The following is a 15,036-nucleotide window of genomic DNA, read 5'->3' on the forward strand; positions in this document are numbered from 1 at the left end:
CCTAAGTCTAGGAAAGCTTTGTCGATCACATGACTTCCTAAAATGCAAGGTATAGAAAAACTACCAGGGTCTTTCTCCTTCTTAGGAAGTTTATCCTCGGAAATAAAGTTGCATTCCAACGGTTTTGGATCGTCAAGCCTACGCTTGTTGGTTAAGATGTCTTTGAGAAATTTTGCGTAAGACGGAATTCGGGTGATAGCTTCGGTGAAAGGAATCTCTACATGAAGCTTTTCTATCACTTATATAAATTTTTGGTATTGGCTATTGACTTTGGTTTGTTTAAGTCTATGCAGATATGGGATTGGTGGTTTGTACGGGGGTGGTGGTTTGTAAGTTTTATCCTTGGCTTCACCTTCTTGGTTGGTTTGTTTCTCGGATTCCTCCGGTTCCTCTTCTTGGTTGGTAGGCATATTTTCTTTAGAAGTTTTGGACTCGCTCATTGCTGGGTTCTGAGGCCCTTCGTAAGCGGTCTCACTTCATAACGAGATAGCGTTAGCTTTCCCTCGAGGGTTTTGTTGAGGTTGTCCAGGAAATTGGCCTACATGTGTAGTTTGTGGGGCTTGGTTTTGTGCTACCTGTGAGATCTGGGTTTCAAGCATCTTGTTATGAGTGATTATCTGATCAACCTTGGTTCCTAATTGTGTTATAAGTTCGTTTACGTGAATGTTTTGGTTTAGGAATTCTTTATTTTGCTGAGTCTGGCCCGATATAAAGCTTTCCATGATCTTCTCAAGGTTAGACTTCTGGGGCACAACTTGCATAGGTTGGTTTGGTTTTTGGGCTTGATAACCTTGCGGTTTCTGAGGTGCATGATTTTGGATAGGGTTTTGGTTTTTATAGGAGAAATTTGGATGATTCTTCCATCCAGGGTTGTAAGTGTTTGAAAATGGGTTACCATGGGCGTAATTCACTTGGTCGGTATTTAGTTCGTTCAAAAGGTTACACTCCGCCGATTCGTGTCCTTTAGATCCACAGAGTTCGCACTCTGTGTGGACTACTGCTACGGTGTTAGTGTTTGTAGACATATGTTCGATCCTAAGGGCTAAAGCGTCCATTTTCGCTTGCATCATATCTAGAGAGCTTATCTCATGCATTCCACCTTGGGTCTCCTTTTTCTCTATTGATGCTCGTTTAGTTCCCCATTGATAATGGTTTTGGGCCATATCCTCAATTAGGTCAAAAGCTTCTGGATAAGGTTTGTTCATCAGCGGGCCACCTGCGATAGCGTCGATGCTCATCTTGGTGTTATAATGGAGTCCATTGTAGAAGGTATGAACGATCAGCCATTGTTCTAGGCCATGGTGTGGGCAGACTCTTAATAGCTCTTTATATCTCTCCCATGCTTCGAAAAGCGATTCTCCTTGGTTTTGAGCAAATCTAGTTATTTGGTTTTGAAGAACAACAGTCCTTCTAGGGGGAAATATCTAGCAAGGAATACTCTCCTAAGGTCTTCCCAAGTAGTTATTGAATTAGCTGGAAGTGAATCTAGCCATGAACATGCTCTATCCATGAGGGAGAAAGGAAATAATCTTAAACGGATCGCATCGGGTGAAGTGCCGTTAGATTTAAAGGTGTCAGCTAGTTGGATAAAAACTTTTAAATGTTGATTCGGGTTCTCAGTAGCGAGACCCGCGTATTGGTTTTGTTGCACTAATTGCAACAAAGACGGTTTTAGTTCGAAATTGTTAGCAGATATAAGGGGGTTTACTATACTCGAAATAGGTTTGTCATCAGAGGGTTGGGCAAATTCCTTAAGAGGTCGCCGGTCGCGATTCTCGGCCATAGCTTTCTTAATTTGGATGAGTAAGAGGCGTGTACGAGTATAACGTTCGGGTTCCGCTAAAGGATCTACTAAATTTCTGGTACTACGGGTTCTTCGCATTTACCGGATAATAATGCCTTAGTCTCTATGGTGTAACAACAGGGTATGAAATTTGACGAAGTTGGTCCCCGGCAACGGCGCCAAAAACTTGACCGTGTTGATTCGCAAGTGCACGAATTACGTCAAAGTAATATAAAAGAATATCGATCCCACAGAAACCAATCGTCAATATATCGATTACTATCATTACGGTGTTTATCTAATACGATACAAAAGAGAGATTGGGTTTGCAAAATAACGGTAAATAATAAATGCAGGCAAAGACAGGTTGAATGTAATTCAGGTCAGTTAAGTGATGTTTCGATTGTTTAAATAGAACTATTTATGAGGCAATATTTTCTACTCTTGAAAAGAATTCATGTAACAAGAACTGTCGCTTTTGTGTATTCAGAACTGAGTTTACCCTTAAATTAAGGCCTTTTATTGTCACTTATAAAAGGTGCGCAGAACGCTAAAGTAGTAAACCTATTTTTAAGAAATGAGACTTGTAAACTTGGTTGAAAAGTGATTTTGATTTGGAAAGTTTACCCAAGGAGTTACCTAATTTTAAATCTATCAACGCGTCCGAAAACAGTTTCAAAAATAGTTTTTCTTTAAAGTAATAAAGATTCCTAGTTACTAAGCCAGGGTGCTTTCGCACTCCTCGAATAGTTAAAACTAACCAAGTCTGTTTTAGAAAACTCAAGTTAAAAATCAAAACAGCCTTTTAAGTATTTCTACAAATTTCAATATGTGAAACATTACTTTAACCGCGATCCTTACATTCTAACGTTTAAAAGATTTAGCCAGACATGGTAACACAAACGAACACAACGGTGTTAATCATGATGAAGAGTTTGTTTTAGAATGTGAGGCGTTGAGAGCGAGTAAAGTGCTTAAAGTAAATAAAGTAAAGCGAGTGCGGAAAATAAATAAAGTAAAGCGAGTGCGGAAAATAAATAAAGTAAAGCGATGCGGGAAATAAATATAATAAAGGCGATGGGAGAAATAAATAAAATAAAAGTGATGTAGGAAATAAATAAAATAAAAGTGATGCGGGTAAGAAATAAAATAAAAGCGATGTGGGAAATAAATAAAATAAAAGCGATGCGGGAAATAAATAAATAAAGCGATAAATAAGAACCTGCTCCAAACGGAGGCTTCGATTATGGTACAAAAATAAACCTTCGACCCCTGAAGCTAAAGACTACAACAACTCGAAGTGATCCAACTCAATCTCACAAAGGTGCGATAATCCCCCGATGTGACGGATTATCGCTATTACAAATGATAAATATATGCTTAGTGTTGTAAAACTAAGTTGGATGATTAGAAAACGAATTGGATAGAGCTGGTTATAGAGGTTTCCAACAGCTTGTAAAGACCATGGTGCCCTCCAACATCCCTTTAGTGGGAACGTGACTTTCAAAGGTGGCGCCCGCCATCCCTTCATGGCGCCCGCCATGTGTGTAAATGGGGTGGATCATGGGAACGTGGCAGTTACTCCTAGTTGAGGGCTGATGACTCATGGCATCCCTTATAGCGGCCGCCATGTGCAACGCCATGTGGGTAATTTTGCCGAAAAAACGCTAATTTTAGGTCTTTTTGCTTCGTTTCTTCCAAAAGAGTCCGAAAGTGCTAAATATCTGAAAACAAGAGAGATGAGAGCATAATACATACAAAATGATAATAAAGTCCTAATAAACATGTGAAATCCGAGTCAAAAACACGGTGTAATTCAGTGTGATCAGTCGGGCAATAGAATTTTGGTGTTAATGCATGTTAGTGACATAGTATAATGGACTATGCTCATGAAACATACCACACACAAAAAGAATATGCAAAAGAGGTGGCCTAATCTCATCCATACTTATGTTGACTTTCAATCAACTAACCTTAGGACATTGAGATATCATAGGACTATGATATGAATGCATAAAGAAGGGGAATAAGATGAAGAGGGAGGGGAAATGGATAAAACTCAAATTGGACAAAGGAGGACTTTTACCAAATTAAGATCATTCATTCATTTTGGGAGATGGAATGTATATTCCATCAATTCCCTAAATCCAATGATCTTAACCTAGCAAAGTCAAATCAACATTGACCAAGACCCAATAACACAAGTCAAACTCATACAAACAATCAAAATGGCTCAACACAATTATTTGAAATTTATTCAATTAAAAAAAATACCAAAAATAATGCATTAAATTAAATATGGTTTGTCAAATTCCTAAAACCTCATCAAAACACCAAAGAAATGACCATGAGATTTATCATAGGTCAAACAAGGTCAAAGGACCTTGGAGAAAAAATTTCAGAATTTTTAGAGACTTAAAAGTATTTTTAAACAATTAAAAATATTCACAAAATCAATTAAATCATGAAAAATATTAATAATGATCCAAAAAATAATTTTAATTCAAAATATGAAAGAGGATTTTATTTAAATTTTTTTGGTGAAACTCTCATATTTTTTTGGATCAGTATTAAAATTAATATGAATTAATGAAAATCAAAGGAATAAAATAAAAATCAGGAAATACTAAAAAATGTGCACCACTTGATCTCCCTCATTAATTGAGGTGGCAGATCAAGTGGTCATCAACACACTTTCCACCATGGACTTAAGTCAATGCGCCACATGGATGGTAATCAAAACCAACACGTGAGATTAAAACATTTTGAATTGATCATGTGGCTCAGAACCTGTCCAACACATCACCGGCGCTAAACCTTCGGTCACCTTCTCAGGCGAGCCTCACCGGTCTGGTTCAGTCATCACCATCACATAAATGAAAAAGGAGGACATGATCTGAAAGAAGAAATAGCGTAGAGCACGAATCTAACCTCAATTTTAGCTAACTCTACATATATAGAAAGATATGAGGAGTTGAATTTTGAGGTGTGTCAACTGAGTTGCTTCGATTTGACTTCAAAACAACTCAATCTACTTGCCTACATTGGTAGGACTTCAGACTACCAAAGATCCAAGAGAACTGATGAGAATTGATGAGAATTGAGTGAGAATCGAAGAGAATAAAATTTCTTGAAAATACCTTAAATGCTCTGTAGAACTTGATGTTGCTTGATTTAATCCTTGCTTGATCACACTCAGGGAACTTGCAAAAGTGGTTTGGAAATGGAACAAAGCTTTGGTTCTTGGAGTTTTTGAATCTCCAAACAGTGAGATTCAAATGCAATTTTCAGATTGAAAATTCTCAGGTTTTCCTTTGAATTGCGTGGGTTGGAAAAGAGGGGGCAAAGCTAGCGCGCAAGGGATCCTCCAAATGAGCTCAAAGGGCTTGTCTTTATAACAATTGGGAATGTTATTTGCACACTTGAATTTGCTTCCAAATTTGGCAATGTCATGCACATGCTTGCATGGGCGTGTACAAGCCCATTAAGCAATCCATTTTGGTCCAAATGCATCTAAAATGAAATTGAAATGAAGCTTGAATGGCAAAGCAATGCTATGTGATGTTTTGAACATTTGATCTTTCCACTTGATGTAGACCTGTTAAGACCATGTGCAGCCCTAGAAAACCTTGTCCAAAATGGATGGAATAGGACTATTTGGAAAGCTAAGAACAAGGGGAACAACTCTTATGTTGAACACTTTTCCATTTGGAACTTGGATCGAGGTGAATTTTGAGGTGGAAGTTTGGAAATTTCAACATGTTGAAATTTTTTCTAAGTGTCAAGCCATATGCCTCAATGTTCCACCTTACTAAACTTTTTATGTGAACTCCAAATGAGAAAAGTATATTCATAAAAGTTGTATCTCTTTAAAAGACCTTCAAAATGGTCACCAGATTCATGTCATTTGGATTTAGAATGATAGAGTTATGAATTTTTGAAGTTGAGGAAAATCACTTGTTCAATTGTATAGGTAAAAAATGACCTATAATGTATCCTCATATCACATGCTCATAAAAGTTGATTTAGCTCTCACTCCAAACATCAAAGTCGAAGTAGACATCTTGAATTTGATTGTTCAACTTAGAAATATTTAATCTCATAAAAATTAAGTAAGTTATGGCCTTGGGAAGTTGACCTTCAAATTAGGGTTTAGACAAAACGACCTATAATGTTTCAACATGGAAAATGATTTTCCAAGAAAAATTAGCTCTAGACTTAAACATTAAAGTTGTTTGGAATGTCATTTATAGTAACTTTTCTGTTGGAATAATTTTCATATGATGAAAATTGTAGGAGATAGGGTCTAGGGGGACCCAGTTTTTGTCAAATGAATTCATCTGGCCAACCACCATCAACCAACTTGCTAACTTGCAATTATCTTGACTTTTTAGGCTCATGGTAGATCATATATGCATAAGATGATTAATTTTGAAGTTCCCCATGAGAAATTTGATCAATTGATGAGGAAGGTTGTTGAAGAAGTTACACAAGATACCCATACAAACTAGGGTTTCCAAGGCAAACCAATTCCAAACTCTTGAAGAAATCTTGATCAAAATAACATGCAAAGATCATTGGGACTCATATATGATGCTTAGATCTCTTGTAGATCACTCCTTGGTTGTGTCTTAGCCATGAGGGTCTCAAACCCTAGATGTGGACTTGATAGATCAATGGTGATCATGCCCTACCTACAAAAGAGTTAGGCAAATACAAAGACATATTTTTGGCATTTTGGTTAGTAAAATGATAATATACAAGTATGATACAATCACATGATGCTTGGTGATCTCTCCCTAAACAAACCCAATGAAAGAGGGGTAAGGAGGATGCCAAGGTATGATCCCAATGCTAATGCATATGATGAGATTGCATGAGGGATCTTAGGGTCAAAATTAGGGTCTTAAAGCTGCCCCTATTTAAGAACATTCTAATCGAGGAGATGAAGGTTAAAATCTTCATGTCAACTCAGTAGAATGGGCTTAAAGAACAACATATATAAACAAATTTTGGTCTCTAAGAGACCTCATGATGCATACGATATAAATGTAAAAACAAATTCTCTGTGGGGAAATGTTGCCACAAAGGAAAAGAAATCAGAGAAACCGAAGGTCCGCAGGAGCACAAGGCATTCTGAGGGGATAAAAGAGATTATGCATAGGCCATGTTACGACGTAAAAACTGCTGGGGGACTAGAGAAATTCCATAAAAATGGAAGGACTCAGCCGGGGAAAAAAAAACATCTGCATGGGAAACGAGTAGATCAGGATAAAACAGACATACTTGGATCATGCAGGAACAACGATTTCACTAGGAAATACGCACTCAACTCAACTAGGGAAGAAATAGACTTCAACACAAGAGGAGCAGAAATTTATTATCCACTATCGGCTACTGGGTAGGAGATAATAAATATCTGACAGAGAGGACACTCGTCATCGGTTAGGATGAACATGTCAAGGATGACTCGCTGGGAACCGCCAGGCGGGTATATTCGTTACCGGTTACTTGGTAAGAATAGCCTTGCTATGGAGAACTGCAGAAATAGGATTTACAACTACCAGTTACTGGGCAGAAGACCAAAGATGAGAATATCCATCACCGGTTAAAGTGAACATATTAAGGATAAACTCAAAGGAAAGAAAATCCGACATCGATTAAGATGAACATATCAAGGATAGACTTGCCCGGGGATGTTAAGGAGGATATCCATCATCGGTTAAGATGAACATATCAAGGATAAACCAACTGAACAAAAAGTGGGAATTAAATCTATCGAATACTGGATAGAATACCATCAAAGAGAAATATCTGTCACCGGTTAAGATGAACATATCAAGGATAGACTCTGTGAGGAAGAAATAGGGATTACATCTATTAGTTACTGGATAGAATACCAAACAAGAGAGTACCCATCACCGATTAAAGTGAACATATCAAGGATAAACTCTACAAGGGGAAAGAAAAGCAGGTTTTACAACTACCGGTTACTGGGTAGAAGACCGCAAAGAGAAGGAAACATGTCACCGGTTAAGATGAACATATCAAGGATGAACTCTCTGGGGAACCAAAATAGGGATTACGACTACCTTTTACTGGGTAGAATACCAAAGATGAGAATATTTGTCACCGGTTAGGATGAACATATCAAAGATAAGCTCAAACAAAGGGAAGAAAAGTCTCTGTCATCGGTTAGGATGAACATATCAAGGATATACTTCCTGGGGAATCAAAAAATGAATCCGATGGAGACTCCATTGAGGAGAAAATAGGGGTACTTTTGGCGGGTGTCTGGCAAAAAGTAGCAAACTGCACACCAAGAAGAATATTACCTGGCACTGGGTAATAAATTCTTAAGGGACCCAAAGCATCTATCTAGGTAAGATCTAGAAAGAAACGGTCAATCAAGACTCAACCCAATGAGGATATAACTCAAGGGGAGTGATTCCATCCATATAATCAACTAGGGAGGACATTGAAATAATAATCATCCACGAGGAAATAACTCAGTGGGGATATGAGAAAGGTTAAAGTCTTTCTGCTTAAGGGGATGACTCTCTATAATTCAGGGAGGACAGACATCAAACTGGTATGGGGATAAAGTACTGCCATAACAGAGAATAAGAATCTTATTAAAAAAAATGATGAAATATGTGAGTATATATGAACATGTATATGTATATGTATATGTATATGTATATGTATATGTATATGTATATGTATATGTATATGTATATGTATATGTATATGTATATGTATATGTATATGTATATGTATATGTATATGTATATGTATATATGATGATCATGCTGACAAAACGATCGTAAAGGATACAAAAGTGTCGCAATTGGAATCATCGATACAATTCTCGGTCAATCCACAAAAGAGGAAGACGACTTGCTGGAGAAAAGAGATACCATCATCCCAAAGGCTTAAACCTAGCCGGGGAAAGAAAAGATCTACTGAGAAAAATCATTGTCGAGTGTGCGGGGAATTTTAGGTCAACACCATATCAAATGGGAGACAACCATGCAGAGAATAAACACAAATAGCTGCTCAGAAACCAGGAGGAAACTCTAATTGGGAGTGAATCTGATGGCGATTGGTGGGGAAACCAAAGTTCTACCGCTACCACGCGAACTGCTGAGGAAACAGGTTTTCAGGTAGGGAATACACATAAATACTGTTGAGGAATAAACATTCCATAGGGGACTGAATCAACCAACTCTGTTGGCTACCCTACAGGGGAATAGCAGACAACCATGGTTGAAATGCTAAAATGCTGTTAACGATGAAAGAGAAATTGCGCCTACTGCTCGGGGAGGACTAATATTGCTCCACACTTAGGGCTTATTGCTTTCGAACCACTGATGATACTTCTTTTACATGAAATCGATTACTTAAAATTCATGCTTTTATATGTTTAAGAAAAATAATTTTGATTAAAAATTTTAATTTAAAAAATGATCATAATAAAATTTATAGCTATTTGCTGAAATAAACACGAGTAGAAACAATTGGATAAAAGTTCAACTTTATTTAGTGGAATGTTAGTATGTAAATGATAAGACTCCATAGATTTTTAGAAAGTTTAAAAATGGTAATTTACATGGAAAAGGGTTACATTGAATACAAATGATCACTAATCCTTCCACCAACTTTTGATGTTCACCGTGCTTTTGGCCGCTACTGGGGATGATGAACCACCGTCAACCGTTGTGCTCAACAAAATCTTCAAAATCTGAGGATCAGCAAGATACAATTACTTTCCATAGTCCCTTATTTTTGCATAAATTTCCCCAAGGTGGGGTAATCAATTTATCGGGGTAATTTTTCTTTTTTATGTCTCTAACTTTTTCCTGGATTGCCCTTTCGAGTTTCAATCCACCGAGACGCTCATTTTTGCCTAAGTCGCCCTTTCAGGTGTTCAACTTAGCGAGATGTTCTTTTCTTTTTTAGGCGAAGTATTTCTTGACTGCATCTGTGTTCACAAAACGAGTGAACTCTTCACCATCCATAGTTGTAAGAATCAAAGCACCGCCTGAAAAGGCTCTCTTAACAACATATGGGCCTTCATAATTAGGAGTCCATTTGACCCTAGAATCTGGTTTGAACGATAAAATCTTCTTGAGCATAAGGTCACCTTCTCTGAATACACGAGGTATGACCTTCTTATAGAAAGCTTTCTTCATCCTCTATTGATATAACTGACCATGACACATGACAGTCAACCTCTTCTCTTCAATTAAATTCAACTGATTATACCTGGTTTGACACCATTCAGCCTCAGATAACTTGGCTTCCACGAGCACACGTAATGAAGGAGTCTCAACCTCTACGGGGAGCATTGCTTCCATGCCATATACAAGAGAGAAAGGGGTTGCCCCTGTTGGAGTGCGAATGGATGTATGATAACCGTGCAAAGCAAACGGGAGCATCTCATACCAATCTTTATATGTCACAACCATCTTCTGGATTATCTTCTTGATGTTCTTGTTCGCAGCATCAACAACCCCATTCATCTTAGGTCTGTAGGGAGAAGAATTATTATGTGCAATCTTTAAGTCTTTGTAAAGAGCTTCCATCATATTGTTATTTAAGTTCGGTCCATTATCAGTAATGATCTTACTTGGCACACCATAACGGCATATAATCTGATTCTTGATAAACCTTACAACAACATGCTTGGTTACATTCGCATATGATGCCGCTTCAACCCATTTTGTGAAGTAATCAATTGCCACTAAAATGAAACAATGTCCATTTAACGCTTTGGGCTCAATCATGCCAATCATATCGATTCCCCACATGGAGAAGGGCCATGGGGAAGAAATGACATTAAATAGTGTCGGAGGAACATGAATCTTATCTGCATATATTTGACACTTATGGCACTTCTTCACAAACTTGCAACAGTTAGATTCCATTGTCAGCCAATAGTAACCTGCTCGCAACATTTTCTTTGCCATTACATGTCCATTGGAATGAGTACCAAAGGAATCTTCATGGACTTCGGTCATCAACAGGTCTGCTTCGTGTCTATCCACGCATCTGAGCAAAACCATATTGAAGTTTATCTTGTACAATACCTCTCCATTCAGGTAGAAATTGCCGGGTAATCTTCTCAAAGTCTTCTTATCTTTCAAAGATGCCCCAGACAGGTAAATTTGACATTGGAGGAAACACTTGATGTCATAATACCACGACTTTTCGTCTTTTACCTCCTCAACAGCAAACACATGAGTTGGCCTATCAAGACACATCACACTCAAATTGGGAACCTCATTCCAATATCTCACTACAATCATTGATGCTAACGGCTCAAGAGCATCTGCCATCCCGTTTTTATCTTGAAGGATATGATGAAACTCAACCTTTGTAAAGAAAGTTGAAATCCTCCTCGTATAATCTCTATATGGTATCAAACTGGGTTGATTCGTCTCACATTCACCTTTGATCTGATTCACCACCAAAGCTAAATCTCCAAAGGCATCTAAATCTTTGATTCGGAGATCAATGGCCTCTTCGAGCCCCATAATGCAAGCTTCATATTCTGCCATATTGTTTGTGCACTTGAAAGTTAATCTAGCTGTAAACAGAAAATGTGTGCCTTGAGGAGTAATGATTATTGCCCCAATTACATTACCATACTGATTAACAGCTCCATCGAATACCATCCCCAACGGGAACCAGGCTCTGGCCCTTCCTCAAGCAATGGTTCATCACAATCTTTCATCTTCAAGTACAAGATCTCTTCATCAGGAAAATCATACTGCACTGACTGGTAATCTTCAATTGGTTGGTGAGCCAAATGGTCAGCCAAGATACTACCTTTAATTGCCTTCTGAGATCGATACTCAATATCATACTCTGATAACAGCATCTGCCAACGGGCAATCCTCCCAGTTAAAGAAGGCTTCTCAAATATATACTTGATGGCATCCATTTGGGATATCAACCAAGTGGTATGATTCAACATATACTGACGCAGACGCTTGGCAGCCCAAGCCAATGCGCAACAAGTTTTCTCAGGCATAGAATACCGAGTCTCAGAGTCGGTGAACTTCTTATTGAGGTAGTAAATTGCAAATTCTTTCTTTCCAGTCTCATCTTGCTGACCAAGAACACAACCCATACTATCTTCAAGCACAGTCAAATACACGATCAATGATCTTCCTTCAACAGGTGGAGACAATATCAGAGGCTCAAGCAGATATTCTTTGATACTGTTAAAAGCTTTCTAGAAATCTTCGGTCCAATCACAAGACGGATCTTTCTGAAGAAGCTTGAATATAGGTGCACATGCGGCAGTCATGTGTGAAATGAATCTTGAGATATAGTTCAAGCGGCCGAGGAAACCTCTGACTTGCTTCTCAGTTTTGGGCGTAGGCATCTCTTGTATTGCTTTAACCTTGGCATAATCAACTTCAATACCCTTCTCGCTGACAATAAAACCCAACAACTTACCAGAACGAACACCAAAAGTACACTTATTGGGATTCAAGCGGAGTTTATACTTCCTCAAACGCTGGAATAACTTCAACAAATGCTCAACATGTTCCTCTTCATCAATTGATATAGCAATCATGTCATCGACATAAACTTCAATCTCTTTATGCATCATATCATGAAAAAGAGTAGTCATTGCTCTTTGGTAAGTTGCACCAGCACTCTTTAAACCGAAAGGCATCACTTTATAATAGAATGTTCCCCAAGGTGTAATGAACGTGGTCTTCTCCATATCTTCGGGTGCCATCTTGATCTGATTATATCCGAAAAATCCATCCATAAACGAAAAGGCTTTAAATTTAGCAGTATTGTCGACCAACATATCAATGTGTGGTAGAGGGAAATCATCTTTCGGACTGGATTTATTCAAATCTCTATAATCGACACACATGCGGACCTTTCCATCCTTCTTTGGAACAGGCACAATATTGGCTACCCATTACGGATACTCAGCGATCACAAGGAAACCAGCATGAATCTGCTTCTACACTTCTTCTTTGATCTTTAATGCCATATCAGGATGCGTTCTTATCAACTTCTGCTTGATTGGCGGGCACTCTGGCTTCAACGACAATCTATGCTCCACAGTCTCAGAATCCAAACCAGGAATTTCTTGATAGGACCAAGCAAACACATCTGAATATTCTCGGAGAAGATCAATCAACCCCATCTTAACATCTGGACACAGTCGAGACTCAATCTTGACTTCCTTCACATCATCCTCGGAACCCAAGTTGACTAACTCAACCTGCTCTTCGAATGACTGAATGGCTTTTCCTTCATGCTCAAGAAGATGAGACAATTCATCACTCGCTTCTTCATCATTTTCCTCCTCATCCTCAAACACAGGTAATTCAAAATTTGGAGAAGGAGAAGGATCGTTGTATTCAATGGGGTTAGAAACCAACCTGCATAATGATTTGATATCTTGGTTTTAGAGAAGTGAATTTGTGACCAAATATTATGCAGATGGACAATTATATTGTTTATTGACAATCATCCTTCTCAGACACCTTCTTCTAGCCTCATCCCCATGTTTACCATTTTGGTAAAATCACTGGGGGCATGGCGATCATCTTCTCATAGTAAAATGAGTTAAGGGTCTTCAGAAAAATCTTGTTCATCTCCTTTTCCTCTAAAGGAGGGTTGATCTGAGCATTGAGTTCTCTCCATCTCTGCACATACTCCTTAAACGTTTCCTTGTCCTTCTGAGATAGTGATCTCAACTGATCTCGGTCGGGAGCCATATCAACATTGTACTTGTACTGCTTTACAAAAGTTTCACCCAAATCGTTGAAAGTGAGAATGCTTGCACTATCCAACCCCATATACCATCTTAGCACAGTGCCGGTTAGGCTGTCTTAAAAGTAGTTGATTAACAGTTGATCATTGTCTGTTTGGGTAGACATCTTGCAGGCATACATCACCAAATGACTGAGCGGACATGTGTTTCCTTTGTATTTTTCAAATTCAGGCACTTTGAACTTCACCGGAATCTTCACATTCGGCACCAGACATAATTCAGCAGCACTCTTCCCAAAAAGGTCCTTACTTCTCAAAGTTTTCAACTCCTTACGCAACTCAAGAAATTGATCTTTCATTTCATCCATTTTCTCATATACGTCCGGACCCTCAGATGGCTCAGAATGATAAATGGTGTCTTTCACACGAGATAAGGTATGCACTACAGGTGGCGGCACAGACATGACCGGGCTAGATGCCGACATGGAAGCAAATGTGGGTGCAAAGCCCTCGGGCATGAAGTTTGGCGGCATTCCCCACGGGAATCCGGTAGGCATGGCTGTCATACCCCAATTTTGTCCGGGTATTTTAAAATTTTCATAAATTCGATTTCAATTTGCATCAGTTGTACAACATAACATGCATTTCATCACTAATAATATCTAAAGTATCAGTCGGAATAAATTCTTGAAAATACAGACAATTTGGTTAAATCATTCCTCAAGTACGTGCAAAATCAGCGGATAAAAAGTTTCGAAAATAAACTTGCAGACACCAGTATTATTAATCTAAGGTCCGCATTGTGTAGCCTGGTATGCTCGTTATATTTTTCGACGACTTTTTCAGCTGTATTTTAATCCGTTTGAGCCTTTTAACCGGTGAAAAATTATTTCAAAATTTAAAGAAACGTTGTATTTTTTCAATAAGTATATTTTTTGCTGATCATTTTAGTGTATCCGATTTAATTTTTTTGGGCAAATTTTTGCCCGACTTTTATTCATTTTTAGTCGTTTTAATTTTGTTCTTTCGTCAAAATAGTCAGATTAAATAAATAGAATTTCCCATATTATCATTTTAATTTTATCATGATTATTTTAAAAGTTATGAATTTTATTTGATTCAATTGATTGAAATTGATCAAGTCATCTAAAAACAGCATTATATGCATTTTAATTTAGTTAAATAGTATGTGCTTCTTTGATTTGATCCAGGCCATCAATTCAAATTGATCAATTCTCCTCATTAGCAATCCGTGTCCATTTCTATCATCCAATCAAAATAGTATTTAAATTAATTGAATATTAATAATGAAACTAAAAAAACTCTCTCTCTCTCTCCAGTACATAGAGTCCAACGGATAGTGAATGATGGGATGGTCTTTTTCCACTTTATATCTCCCTCTCTGCTACAAAAAAAAATAATAAAAAAGAAAGAGGGATCGTTCCTCTTCTTCCTGGAGATCCAGTTTTTCTCTCACGGAGAATCTCTCTTCTTCTTCT

At 37.9% G+C, this 15,036-nt stretch overlaps 1 non-coding gene across 1 annotated transcript; it reads left to right on the forward strand.

Annotated features, from left to right (window-relative positions):
• Window positions 1-1,293: 1,293 nt before the first annotated feature.
• Window positions 1,294-1,400, forward strand: LOC127099701 (small nucleolar RNA R71). Its single transcript, XR_007794177.1, has one exon. It is a non-coding gene; the product is annotated as a small nucleolar RNA R71 (small nucleolar RNA).
• The last annotated feature ends 13,636 nt before the right edge of the window (window positions 1,401-15,036 follow it).

This window comes from Lathyrus oleraceus, chromosome 6 (genome assembly GCF_024323335.1).
Source record: "Lathyrus oleraceus cultivar Zhongwan6 chromosome 6, CAAS_Psat_ZW6_1.0, whole genome shotgun sequence".
Taxonomy (NCBI): domain Eukaryota; kingdom Viridiplantae; phylum Streptophyta; class Magnoliopsida; order Fabales; family Fabaceae; genus Lathyrus; species Lathyrus oleraceus.